At 36.3% G+C, this 14,146-nt stretch overlaps 1 long non-coding RNA gene across 2 annotated transcripts in view; it reads left to right on the top strand.

Annotated features, from left to right (window-relative positions):
* Positions 1–14,146, top strand: part of LOC145665789 (uncharacterized) — a 131,549-nt gene that overhangs the window by 58,162 nt on the left and 59,241 nt on the right. Inside the window, exon 3 of one of the 2 annotated variants that reach the window (XR_014127649.1) lies at positions 2,115–2,189. The exons of the other annotated variant lie outside the window; for it this stretch is intronic. This is a non-coding gene — a long non-coding RNA (uncharacterized LOC145665789). The remainder of the gene's footprint in view (positions 1–2,114; positions 2,190–14,146) is intronic. 2 annotated transcript variants of the gene reach the window in all.

Genomic DNA, 14,146 nt, shown 5'->3' with positions numbered 1-14,146 from the left:
GAGTTCCGCACTTCATCTATGTTGAAAATTTAATTGAGATCGGTAGCTTGGTTCAAGAGTTATTAAGTCACAAACATAGTCACTTTCATTTATATATATATATATATATATATATATATATATATATATATATATATATATATATATATATATCCCCGTTCCCCTCCCCAGCGTTGCACCGTGAAAGTAAAATGACAAAAATTATAGCAGGCCTAAACATTATCTATATTGAAAATTTGATCAAGATCGTTGCGTGGTTCAAGACTTAAGTTTTATTTAATTTTATATGTAATCTCTCCCTCCCTCCTCCTCTCCTAGGTTCTACGGTCAAAGTGAAAATAAGAAAAAAAAATTGCAGGCCCGAGCCTCATCTATGTTGAAAATTTGATCGAAATCGATCGGGTGGTTCAAGATATTTATTTTTGTAGATCTCTCCCTCCTCCTCCTTCTCCCTTAAGTTCTACTGTAAAAGTGATATGATAAAAATCACCCCAGGTCCGAACCTCATCTATGTTGAAAATTTGGTTAAGATCGGTTGGGTCGTTGAAGCATGATGAAGTCACAAAGACAGTCATTTTTATTTTTATTTTTTTAAACATATATCTCTCTCTCTCCCTCTCCTACATTGCACCGTAAAGGTCAAAAGAAGAAAACATCCCAAGCCCGAACCTTCTCTATGTTGAAAGTTCGGTAATTTGGTTCAAGAGTTATTAAGCTTTATTCATTTTCATATATTTTCTCTCCTCTCCCGCCCTCCCTTAAGATCTACCGTCAAAGTGAAATGATAAAATACTTCTCAGGCTTGAACCTCATCTATGTTGAAAATTTGGTTGAGATCGATTGGGTGGCTATTAACTCACGAACATAGTCACTTTTATTTTTAAATATATTGCTTTTGGTATATCTCCCCCTCCTCCCTCGCCGCTCCGTTGCTCCGTCAAAGTGAAATGATAAAAGACATCTCAGGCTCGAACCTTGTCTATATTGAAAGTTTGATCGAAATTGGTCGTTTGGTTATTTATTTTTGTACAATTCCTCTTCCTCCTCCTCCCCTCCCCTAAGTTCTACCATCAAAGTGGATAGCTAAAAACACTCCAAACCTTATCAATTTGAAAATTTTATCGAGATCGGTCGGGCGATTCATGAGATTAGGAGTAACATAGTCACTTTCAATTTTATAATACCTATATCTATACTATATCTATATCTATATCTATATCTATATCTATATCTATATCTATATCTATATCTATATCTATATCTATATCTATATCTATATCTATATCTATATCTATCTATCTAACTATATTTGTATATATAGTTATATATATATTGGGTAAGTCAAAATAATAGACCCGATTTCAGAAATTTATTCTGTGAAATCTTATAAACATGTGTTATTGAGGAACATGCGCTTATGATCTTCGAAAGACTAACTTTCAAACTTTAGTTTCCATGCACTATTTTCACTTTCTACTGCTAAGAGTCCGCAGCCAGCAGTTAAGGAAATTGACGTTGTCTAGAGAACAGTGATTCTTCTGTGTGCTTGGTTATCACGTAAACAAGTCTGTGATTAGTGCGCAACACCATTTCAGTACCCAATATCGAAGATACCCACCTACCCATTCGTAAGTGGTATAAGGGATTCGGGGCCTCATCTGTAAACGGAAATCGACTGGCAGTCTGTCCATCGGTTGGATGTGTGCCATGTCACGCGAGATGCTCGCATAGAACACTTGTGATATGTTTGAAGAAAACTTTGACGGTTAACCTTTCTTGCCAGATGTCTCACAATAGCATATGCTTATTCGATTTCACAGAATAAATTTCTGAAATCGGATTCATCATTTTGACTTGTCGTATATATACAGTATATGTCAGACACAGGGATGAACAAAATAACACACGTAACAGTGACTTTTAATGTGTAATTTTCTGAAGAAAATCGAACGTTTTTTTTAAAAAAAAATACTAAAAAGTATGTTGTTCATTGTCAATCATACTGGGTAATTTTTATTCTGCTAATATAGATTGCTTACTTACTTACGTATTGTATGTGTAAAAATATATGTTTTAACTAGCAGATTGTATCTCTTGTCTATATTTTTCTTTAGCGTAACATACATACTTCTAATACTGATGACAAAAATTGTTTGAGAGGAAGTTGTATTCTGACGTAATTATACAAGGTATGTAGAAAGTGTATTAGTTAAAAAAATAAAGACTACTCCATATAATGTAATCTAGACCAACGATGTTGTGTTATATTGCCATGATATTTCTAATACTACAGAATCTATTGATAATCAGTTTCACATCTTGATGTTTGACGTAACTCTAAAGCTCACTGTCAGATAATTATATCATTCACAGAACACATTCTAGTAAATTTGTAGTACACTTCCTTTCAGAATATTTTTGACTTAATCATTCACTATCCAACTTGAAATATTTGACCCGTGTTTTCTTAACGTTCGATCACTAGAGTCGATTACACACTTTCACCATTGCCCATCAATGGACGATCTAACAAGAAAACATTCCACTTTGTTGAATTCAATTGCTGAAAATGATTGCTAGCACTGGATTCAGCATCAAAAGAAATAAAAAAAGAGAGTGTTTAGTGGCAGACCGTATACAGGGTGGGAGATAAGTGAGGGCAAAGTGCGAAGTTACAACGTAAAAATGTCTAGGAATGCTATGTTAATTTTGAAACGAGTGGAGGGATTGAGGTCAAATGTTGGATATGCATGTAGAGCTCCACTGAATAGACGTAATGTGAATCATGGGGGACATCTGAAAAGCCATCATGTTGGAATTAGCTGAAGAAGAATATACGGGAAAGGGGTCTTGTGACATATGACTCTTGACGCACATCGTCTATTCAAATCAATATTGGTCAATACAGTTTGAGACTATTTAATTGCAACTGTTATGGAATTTAAAAATGATTTGTGATTGATACAAAAATGGAGACAACAGTGGGTACATTTGAAAAACGATAAAGATGGGCAATCGGGCTCATCACAGTTGTCTCCGGAATTGAAATTGAAGCAGTTGTCGACAGGTGTCATGAATGCGCCACGTGCTATTTGCAAATATCCAGTTTTCCAGAAAGCATATGTAATCATAGCTTGGAACCTTGGTGCTGTAAACTGGTAGTGAGTGAGTGATTGCAAGTTAATGAAGTTGTCCCGTTGTCATATTTTGAAGTCAGATGACAGAAAAATGGTGTTTGTTATATATTTTACAAAATTCTTATACGGACGGAAGAAGAACACATCCAATGGTTGTATGAATGACGTGCAACCATCAGGGATAAGGTGTTGGTTAAGTTCAACATCAGGACTGTCGCAATTGTCCCGGACGCCGCGACCATGGGGACGCCAGGACGAAAAATCAACAAAATTTAAGGAATTTAGATTATGGAGATAAATGAAATTGGTTTTTAAGAAAATGATGTTAATTCAGATATTTTAATAATGATCAAATCACAGCTAAGTAAAATTTATTTATTTATATCATAATGACAACGCAACAGGCGTAATGGCCAGATATAGTGTCGTATACATAATTATCTAACATAAACTATTATACATATATTATTACATATACACAAATATGTATCGTTTAATTATGCAAAAGTTATTGAGTGACAATTGCTTTGAACTTGTTTTCGGACATACTAAACACATCTACTACATGAAATCTAATTATTTCGTTACATGCAGCACACATTCTCCACAAAGGAGACTTGTGTAATATGTTAGTTTTTGCTTTTCTACAATAGAATGTCCCAATGTTTGCTATTCTAGTCTTGCCTGTTGGGACACATAATAATACTTCTGAAACTAGTTCTGGACAGTGAATTTTACTGTTAATTAATCTACCAAAGAACCACAGATCAAACACCCATCTCCTTTTTTTCTAAAGTTTGAAAACTAAAATTCGTTACTGTGTCTTCATACGGAACATTGGGTAGAAACTGGTTTTCTTGTATGCAAGCATTTAAAAAAATAAATTGTATATTTTCTATTGCATCAGAGTATTTAGTGACATGTGGTATCCAAACAGTACAACAGTATTCTAATTTTGACCTCACATACGAAAAGTATAACCTTATAAATGCTGATTCTTTATAGAAATCCTGCCCTATCCTATAAATTAAACCTCTGTTTCTACCCTGTAGGGATGGTACCGAAACCGAGACGGACTTTTTTATACCGAGACGAGACCGAGACCGAGACGGACTTTTAAAAACCGAGACGAGACCGAGACAGACCTCTATAAATCGAGACGAGACCGAGACGAGACTTAGGTCAGTCTAGAAAGTCTCGGTCTCGTCTCGAATATTGATATTGATAGATACTAAAATTGCCTTCACTCAAAATTTGTTTCGTTGCTGTGTTAGATAATATGAGAGCGGTTGACTGATGTACATTGGCGTATTTAGGGGGTGGTTATCAGGCTCAAACCCCTTCCGAAATAAATTTGTGATAATTTTTTGCATTGCACGTACAACACAAATGTTTCTTACTGGTTCCTCAAGCCTCTCCAGAAACTAAATCCACTGCTGATGCAAATAGAATTCTCTCTCTCTCTCTCTCTCTCTCTCTCTATATATATATATATATATATATATATATATATATATATATATATATATATATATATATATATATAGTCGCGGTGCCACCCAGGTCCGCCCGCCCTGCATAGGTTCCCGGGGCCCAACTTTAATTTGAAATGGAAGCAAGGGGTGAGTGGTACCTCGTTCGATAGATCTTGAAAAACTAAAAAGCATTCTGGCAAAAGATCTTTCATATCGGACACTGTATTCAAAATGGCTGACAAGACATGTTGCCTCTATTAGATACAGTTAAAACGTGCAGTACCACTAATATGAAAACGGTTGAACATAAATGAACCGAACAAAAACTCTAATAGAAAATGTCATGTGGCACATCGATTGATATTGTCGCGGAGGCTTCCAGGGCCACCCTTCATGGAGGCCCAGGGCGCAACCTCAAAATTGTAAATGGAAACATGGGGTGAGTGATACCTCATTCAACATATCTTTAAAAACTGAATAGAGCTGTTGCAAAAGATTGTTCATATGGGTCACCGTTTTCAAAATGACCATCAAGACATGGTACCTGCATCAGGTAAAACGTCCAGTGTCACTAATATGAAAACACCAGAAAAAATATTCGAATAGGAAATCACAGAGGGTATTTATCATTCTATAGCTCGGGAATGTTGCAACAGTCGAAAAGATGATTAGAGTGAAAGTGCCATAATGGAAAGGAAGAAATTTAACTCCTAGAAATTTATCATAACCTCATCTGCAAGTGAGTGAAGCGGGAAGGATCGGTGAAATTGCAAATGAGAGCCTTAGTTTTTGCAAATTGTATCTACGAAACAAAGTTATTTGAAATGTGTTTTAATAAGAGATAAATGTCTCTGTAATGGGATAAAGTATGTAAAATTCTTGTTAAATGGTACCTTCCATTTTGATTGCAGGCAATGATTTGATGCAAAAATGAATCAACTGAAATGCGAAACCAATTTGTCGAACAATGCAATTTTAGAACAATGTTTTCAAACGTTGGTTTTGTTCAACAGTGGTCTGCATGATATTGGTTCGCTTCTTTTCCTTCATGTCTTCTTGCATGTGATAGAATATGAGTTTCACTGAGATGTCCACAGTTACATTCCGAATAACTTTCAACGGTAATTTCAGTTGTGATCCTTAGTAACGAAACGGTACATACTGATGCAGATATGTCCCAAAAATCTTGCACGCATTGCGTTAAATTATCAGGACCGAAGGGGCGGGCAAAATGTTGTTAAACTTGAATTTCGCCTTATTTTTTTCACCTTATTTCACTTTATTTTTATTCATTATAGTACCAGTCATTTGTACACACAAGTGCTTCAGACAAACCATATCTATTGCAAATAAAAGTGAGGTTCTCATTTGAGATTTTACCATTCATTCCAGCTTCACCCACTTACGGACAGAGATCGGAAAGATAATTTTCTATCATTTTCTCTTTTGCATAATGTTAATTATACTTTAATAATCTTTTTCTCCGTTGCATTATACTCGAGCCGTGGAATGATAAATACCCTCTGTGCTTTCCTATACGAGTTTTATTCTGTTCATTTATCTCCAACTATTTTCATATTAGGGGGCTAGTGGTACTGGACGTTTTATCTGATACAGGCACCATGTCTTGGCGGCCATTTTGAAAACGGTGACCCATATGAAAAATCTTTTGATACAATACTGTTTAGTGTTTCAAAATGTATCCAACAACGTATCACTTGACCCATATTTCGGTTCAAAATTTCTAAGTTTGGCCCCCTTGAAAGACAGACGTGGAGCACTGCGAGAACGTTAATCGACGCGCCCCATGCCTTTCCTCTTTCACTTTCTGACTGTTCGTTTACCTCCAACTGTTTTCATATTAGTGGTACTGGACGTTTTATCAGATACAGGCACCATATCATGGCGGCCATCTTGAACACGGTGACCAATATGAAAAATCTTTTACCACGACGCTTTTTACTTTTTAAAGATCTATGGAACGAGGTATTACTCGCCCCATGTTTCCATTTAAAATTTTAAAGTTTGGCCGTGGTACCCCATGAAGAGTGGCCCCGGGACGCGCCGCGACAACACCATTCGGTGTGCCCCATGGCATTTCCTATTTGAGTTTTTCTTCGGTTCATTTATGTTCAACCGTTTTCGAGATATCTCCGTGGAAAGATTAAATATATACATATATCCGTGGACCCAGTATATGATCAAGGGAAGGGCTAAACCATGGTTTGCCGCTTTATCCAGTGTAAAGAAAGTAGGATTGAAACTCATTTTATCCAGTGTATACCTGAGCGTTAAGGGGGGCTATAGTCCCTATAGCCCTTCCGTATGATCTGCGAAATATATATATATTAAAAATGCTGAAATTTGGTACCAAGTTAGGAAATTCTTCTAGATACTCTGCAATATCACTAGATAAACAATGTTGCTAAAAGCAAAATAAAGTTGTATTTTCTCAAATTGCGCTACGTAAAGTATTACATATTTCTAATTTAGTTATTTAACAAAACCACAATAGCCCATACATTATTTAGTGTAACAAAGGACAACACAGTATCATTAACATCAACATTTTGGAAATTTCTAATAACTCAAATGGCATGGACGGTGCAATGCGCATCAACTGTATCTTAGCTTCAAATACTGTGATCATGGTATAATATATTTCGAATGAATGAGGGAACAAAGTTACAAGAAACGAAAAATTTAAATGTTTCTAAAGACTTTACTTCGAAAACGTGCTGACATATTACGTCTCATCATGCAGATGCTTCCAAAAGACTTATAAGTTATAACGCGAAAAGACTTATAATGGCGAAATGCTTATAACGCCATTTACAACAACTGTTATTTCACATCGTTTCAGAGATACCAAACACATTGGTTGTGATTGTTATACTGCTTAAAATGACGTACTTGTATTAAATTTTTATAATGATTATTGCTTTCCTTTGCTTCTATAACATTACAACAATAGTTTTTGGTGGTTTTAATTACAACAAGTCGCAGTTACATTATTTTAAGCAGCGTTGCCCACTTAAATAAATTGCTAAATATTATTCTAAATATGTACAAATAACGTAGATGAACTACAAGATATTTTAAAAATACTCGTAGTTTGTTTTATGGTGCAAGAATGCTTTCAAGAGAAGACGTTTTTCATAGTCTTTGGGCTACTTATAATGTTAATGTTTAAGTCTTCGTTCCAGCAATACATGTAAATGCAAATTGTAACTGAAATTAAATGTAACTGATACATTTTCAGTAACACTAGTTGTTCCCCCTAAGCCTTAGGCCTGGTGTACACTTCAGATTAAGACCGTGTTTAATTAAAAGTTCTAATTACACACTAATTACATTTCATTTGCTTTAGTTTGACCACCGTTCACATCAAATTCGACCCATACCACATAGCTATATGCAATTATTCAAGGACTTACAGTTAGTAATACACAGTGTTCACTTTTGTTTTGTTTTGTTTTAGTTTAACGTCCCACAGTTATGCTAGGGCGGCTAAAGGAGACGTGAAGCTAATGATTATAAGTGGAATCCGAACCACTTCGGTCGTTCAACTTTACCCCTACCGGAAATCGAACTCGAGACCACGCGAACCGAAATCAAGAGTGCTAGCCGCTAGACCAAATGGGGGTTCTCGCATTATGTTGATTTAAATCATTCAGTCAGTGTTGCCAAATTCGAAGATTAAAAAGTAGCGTGTCTGTACTCCGAAAGTAGCGAATTCGAACTATTTGTAGCCCAAATATATAGAAATGAATACTGATGATGCTAATGAAATAATTTAATATGAGCTGGAAAATGTGCTGGACGTATTGCAAGAAGAAATTATGATCGACGGACGAAAACAATTCTAGACTGGACACCACAAGACAAAAACAGCCTAGGAAACCCCCGCACAAGAAGGTGTGACGAAATCAAGAGCCACTGAGGAGTAACCTGGAAAAGAATTGCCCAAGTTAGATAGTTGTGAAGACTTGGAAAAACCTTCATCCAGCAATGGATTGATAATGGTTGATTATGATGGTGGTGATGATTTTATTATATCTAAACCTCGGAGGTAAACTAAACCAAGTCATAATTTCGTAATTTTACAGAAGCGAAAAACTGTTTCCTCAACTAAGACTATATACATAACTTTTACTAGGTAAGGTAGGGTAAAAATGGATCCACAATTTAATGAAAGTCATAGAACGAAAAAAGTATTTTTGACTATTCAATCCATCATGTTGCAGCAAAACTACGAAAATTAACACAAAAGAAAACTAGAAAGTTAAGAATCACTTGTTTTGGCGAGCGAGAAAAAAATAGATACAGATAACTCGAATTACCTATATACTTATATAATATGTATGTCCATGTTTCGCAAGTAATTTTTAATCAATATAAAATTTCAACTTAAGGAAAGCAAGATTGGTTTTCTCGAATAAAGATTGCATGCACCGTTGAGAGCTCAGGAATAAGATTATTCTATGTTACGGCACTGGATATGTGCTTACGTAATGCATTACGACCTTATGAACTTGTATAATAAACAGAATGCACTTAAAATGAGACGCGAATTATGCGAAACATCGGACTTTGAATCTAACTTGTTTTGTGATCCAACTCGAGACCTCACATAGCAAAGATGAGTGTAGTAGCTCCCACCACAAGGTTCAGGACGTACGTGTTATAAAGTGTCAATTAAACACGGAGATGTGAAATGGTAATAAAGCATTTCATCAATTTCAAACAAAAAAGGTATATTGTAGTAATAATTTACCCGATTTGTTAAGATAATGAAAGTTATATTCTGTTTTTAAAATGACAGTCAAAGCAGAATGTATTGAATAATAAATGAGAAATTGTAAAGTTTCAATTTCGGTACGATTAAATACATTCGTGCTGCTATGTGTTACGTTATTCGTTAGGAGGTATTGAACAATTCTGATTCAAAGGAAGGAAATAAACTACTGTATAGTACTGGAGTTAATTTAATAGAGTTTAATTGTATAGGCAGTTCTGAGGTTATATGAGACAAAGTCTATTGCTTAAAGTGAAATATGGGTTCTATTAGGGTTTTAGAGTGATATACCCACTGATCATTAAACCTGGAATACGCGCATGGAAAGCATTAGCACTAGCAAATTAGCTATGAAGAGGTACACCATATCATAATTCTAAGTCAAAATGAAAGGAAAAAATAGGCGGAAACGACATACTGTACGAGAATAATACTTTCACTATTTTAATTTCACGCTATTTATTTCGAGACTTTCGAGACTTTCGAGACGAGACCGAGACTTGGTACTCGAGACCAAGATCGAGATCGAGACAAGCATCTGTTGACCGAGACGAGACCGAGACCGAGACGGTGATTTTTTACTCGAGACGAGACCGAGACCGTTATTTATCAACCGAGACGAGACCGAGAATGTACAAAGTCTCGTCTCGTCTCGTCTCGATACCATCCCTACTACCCTGTATATGCACTACTCATTATTCCGTCAATGTGTTGAACAAAGGTTAGTTTGCTATCAAATATAACTCCCAGATTATCGATAGTATTCGGATAGACAAAGAAGTGCCATTTACTATATAGGTGAAGTTAATTGGGTTTTCTTTCCTCATGAAAGATACAGATTTACATTTGGACACATTCAGGACTAATTTATTCTTATAACACCATATTTGAAATTTCTGTAGATCCTGTGTTTCTTTCAGAATCAATGTTCTGGGGGGGGGGCACACTTAGTATTCCCGGGGACACTGCTGGTCTATTCTATTTATTATTATATTATAGCCGTATTACTTTGGTCTCTTTCGGGGGCACTCTCAGAGCTCTGGGGGGGGGGATTGTGTCCGCCCGAAAGCGCGTCTTGAAGAAACACTGTGTAGATTCTGTTGAGATTTCACACAGTCATTAATTGAATTTACAGACGTATTCAAATTATTAGACTCAACAATCAGTTTCTGAATATTTTACTGTTCTTACAATATTACGTGAGAAAACACGTTCGAACTTAGTCCAAATTACTACTTTGTAACTCTGTCCTAATTTCTAGAGAATGAGGCATATCATTTTCAATATCAATATAACAAATGCGTACTTAACATACAGATATATTTACTATAAAGTGTATATATCCAAATTGAAAACAACAAATTAAATGGAATACTTACAAGAAAATTATCTCTTACATATAAACTAATATTTATTATAAAATCCCTTATTCTTATCTTTTATCCTTTGTGGCATCCTATGTACGAGTTTAGAACATTTTGCCTTCAATTCAGCATCGTGATACCACAAATTGTTGTTCTCCTTTATCAACTGAAGTTTGGTTCTAATGTGCTTCTTCTCTACCTTTTCTTTCATGAAGCTCCAAAGGTTTTCAATCGGGTTCATATCAGGACTAGTGCCTGGCCACGGAAGAACACAAATTTCGTTGTCCTCAAAGAATTTTGACACAGCTTTGGCCCGGTGGCATGGAGCTTCATCATGCATAAAGATGAATTGTACGTCATCAAACCAGAGTGGGAAAGCAGTTGTTTTTGAAGAACTTGTAGGTATTAGTCGTACTCCCTTATCCTCCCTGCTATATACAGTCTTCCAAGTCCGAAGACAGAGATCACACCCCAGACCATGACTGAAGTAGGATGCTTCACGGTTTATTAAAGACATTCCAAATTGAATTCCTCCCAGGTCAACGTCGCACATATTGTGAACATTCATGAGACACAAAGATACATGATTCGTCAGTGAAACACACTATTCTCCAATCATCAGCAGTCCAATATTCTAGGCCTCGTGCCCATTCGAGTCGCTTCTTTGCCATGATACTCACATTTTTGTTTTCTTTCTTGACCGTGTGATTTTATTCCCTTGGCACAAAGAACCCTTCGAACACATTCAGGCCAAATGTCTGCGCCATACTCAGCCATTTTTATGCTTAAGTCTATTAGAAGATGTACTTCTGTTTCCCAGAGCCAATCTTTTTTAGTTTTCTGATACCTCTTAGCGATAGCTTTGGTTTTTGTCCACACTTCCCAACCCTATTTTGGCTGTTGTTCATTTCAACAGAAATTCTACTCACAGATTTTTGTTCTATCTCAACTCTACTAGTAATGTATTGCCGTGTATATGTTATTTCACCAGAAGTATTTTGTTAACTCCCATTTTACGCGGAGAAAGGTCTTTTTGCTTTTCCCATTATGCTGCAATTACAGGACTACACAGAATAAAAGATTGATACACGAAATACGTCACAATCATTTTAAACTGGCCCATTTGAACTGCTGAACGCTTTGAATGTCGTTAACTTCTTACGACAGCAGCTACAACACTTCAAACTGTAACTTGCTGATAGGAATCACAATAGCTATCTACAACTGAAACACCACTTTCAGAATTTCCCCCCTCACTAACACCATCTGCTGTTCAACGGTGGTATCACCACTTCAATTGTACAGTAAACAAATGAAGGATCCTATATTGGTGGTTTAACCATTAAAAAATTAAATGTTGTAGAACTCTGAAATTAGGACTCTTACATCAATTTTTCGAGCGTGAGTATAATAATTTGAACACGTCTGTACTTTGGAGTATAATTTGAGACTATCGGCAAAAAGAAGAACTTTAGAAGTTTTAATTCACAGACGAATATCATTAATAACAAGAAAAAAACAACAACAGGGAACCTAGATTAGATCCTTGACGGACTTCCGATAGGCTATTGAACTCGAAAATTACCGGTAATGTAAAACATCGTTTAGGATTATTCAACTGGAACTCTCTCCAGCCCTCTGTGAAAAGAGTTTTTTTTTTTTTAATCTTAGAGTTTAATACTTGTGTTGTTATTTGTATATTCTATGCTATTACTTGTTAATGTGTATCAAATTCAAAATAACTAAGAATAGCACTTGATTTCAAAAATTCAAAATTGTTTTCTTTAACTTTTGTTTTAACTACCGAAGCCATTCATTTTTTTAAATGACATAATACTAACTTCTTTATCTTAATTCCATATTTAAATCTAGGAGTACAGAATAAACTGCTTATTTCTCATAACACGCTGGGGGGGGGGGGGGGGGAGGGTTGGAATTCTCGCACCGGTTGCTTACAATCCACGCGATGGTCCTGTTCAACATTGACTAGTTTCTGTACCAGCTCTTCATCTTTATTGGTTGTCTATGAATCGAAGAGGAGCAGCAGTTATATCTTCTCTATAGAAGGCCAGAAAACGTTAGTCATGAACTGTTTCAGGTTGTCCTTGGTCCTATTTGCACTTTTTCCAGCATATGAACGAATATTGGGTTGATAGGGACGTTTGTTGGCTGGAAAGTGGCCTCATTCATGTTTGTGATATTTCCTCATTCAAACTTCCTTTGCGGCAGTATTGGTACATTGCCATAACGTGGAACGCCTCCTCTTACAGAGGTCTCAAACTGTATTGGCCAATATTGATTTCAATAGACGGTGTGTGTCAAGAGCTATATATCACATGACCCCTTTCCCGTATATCATCTTGAGCTAATTCCAACATGGCGGCTTTTCATATGGCACCATGATTCACATTACACTTATTCAGTGGAGTTCTATATGCATTCCTCATCTACAACATTTTATCTCAATCCCTCTACTCGTTTCAAAATTAACATGCCATTTCTAGACTGTTCTATGTTTTACGAGGGCCATCCGGAAAGTGGTACCCGTTTGTGCAATAAAGACACAGTAGTACATATTAACAAATATACACATTTTTATTGGAAAGAGCATGCTTTACACTACTTCTCCACATAATCACCAAGCAAATTGAGGCATCTGTCTACCGTGTGACGAGTTTTTGTATTCCAGCGTCATAGTCCTCCGCCGCCAGCGTATTGAGATACGTAGTCACGCCTCGTTTAAGTTCTTCATCGCTGTCAAATCTTTTTCCTGCCAGAAAATCTTTAAGCTTCGTAAATAGATGAAAATCCGAAGGGGCCAAGTCCAAGCTATACGGTGGATGGTAGAAGGTTTCCCACTTGAATTGCTGCAGAAGTTGTTGTGTTTTCACAGCTGCATGGGGCCTGGCATTGTCATGAAGGAGAATGATGCCTGTAGACAACAGACCTTGCCGTCGATTTTGTATTGCCCACCGTAATTTCTTTAATGTTTCACAATACGCATTAGCATTAATTGTGTCTCCACGGGCCATAAAATCAATGAGCAGTACACCTCGTCGATCCTAGAATATGGTTGCCATGAGTTTCCTGGTGGACGGAACTGTCTTGAATTTCTTTTTTCTTTCTTTCTTTTTTTTTTTTTTTTTTGGTTTGGTTGGTGAATGAGCGTGATGCCACTCCATGGACTGTCGTTTACTCTCAGGTGATGCATAACGAACCCATGTTTCGTCCCCTGTAATGATGAGATTTAGGAAAGAGTCTCCTTCATCGGAATAACGTCCCAGAAACGTCAGTGCTGCAGCCATACGATTGGTTTTGTGCTCATCTGTGAGCATGCGGGGAACCCACCTTGCACAGATTTTTGAATAATGT

This window comes from Thermobia domestica, chromosome 12, assembly GCF_964235325.1.
Source record: "Thermobia domestica chromosome 12, izTheDome1.hap1.1, whole genome shotgun sequence".
In the NCBI taxonomy this organism is placed as follows: domain Eukaryota; kingdom Metazoa; phylum Arthropoda; class Insecta; order Zygentoma; family Lepismatidae; genus Thermobia; species Thermobia domestica.
This window is presented reverse-complemented; position numbering and strand designations above follow the sequence as displayed.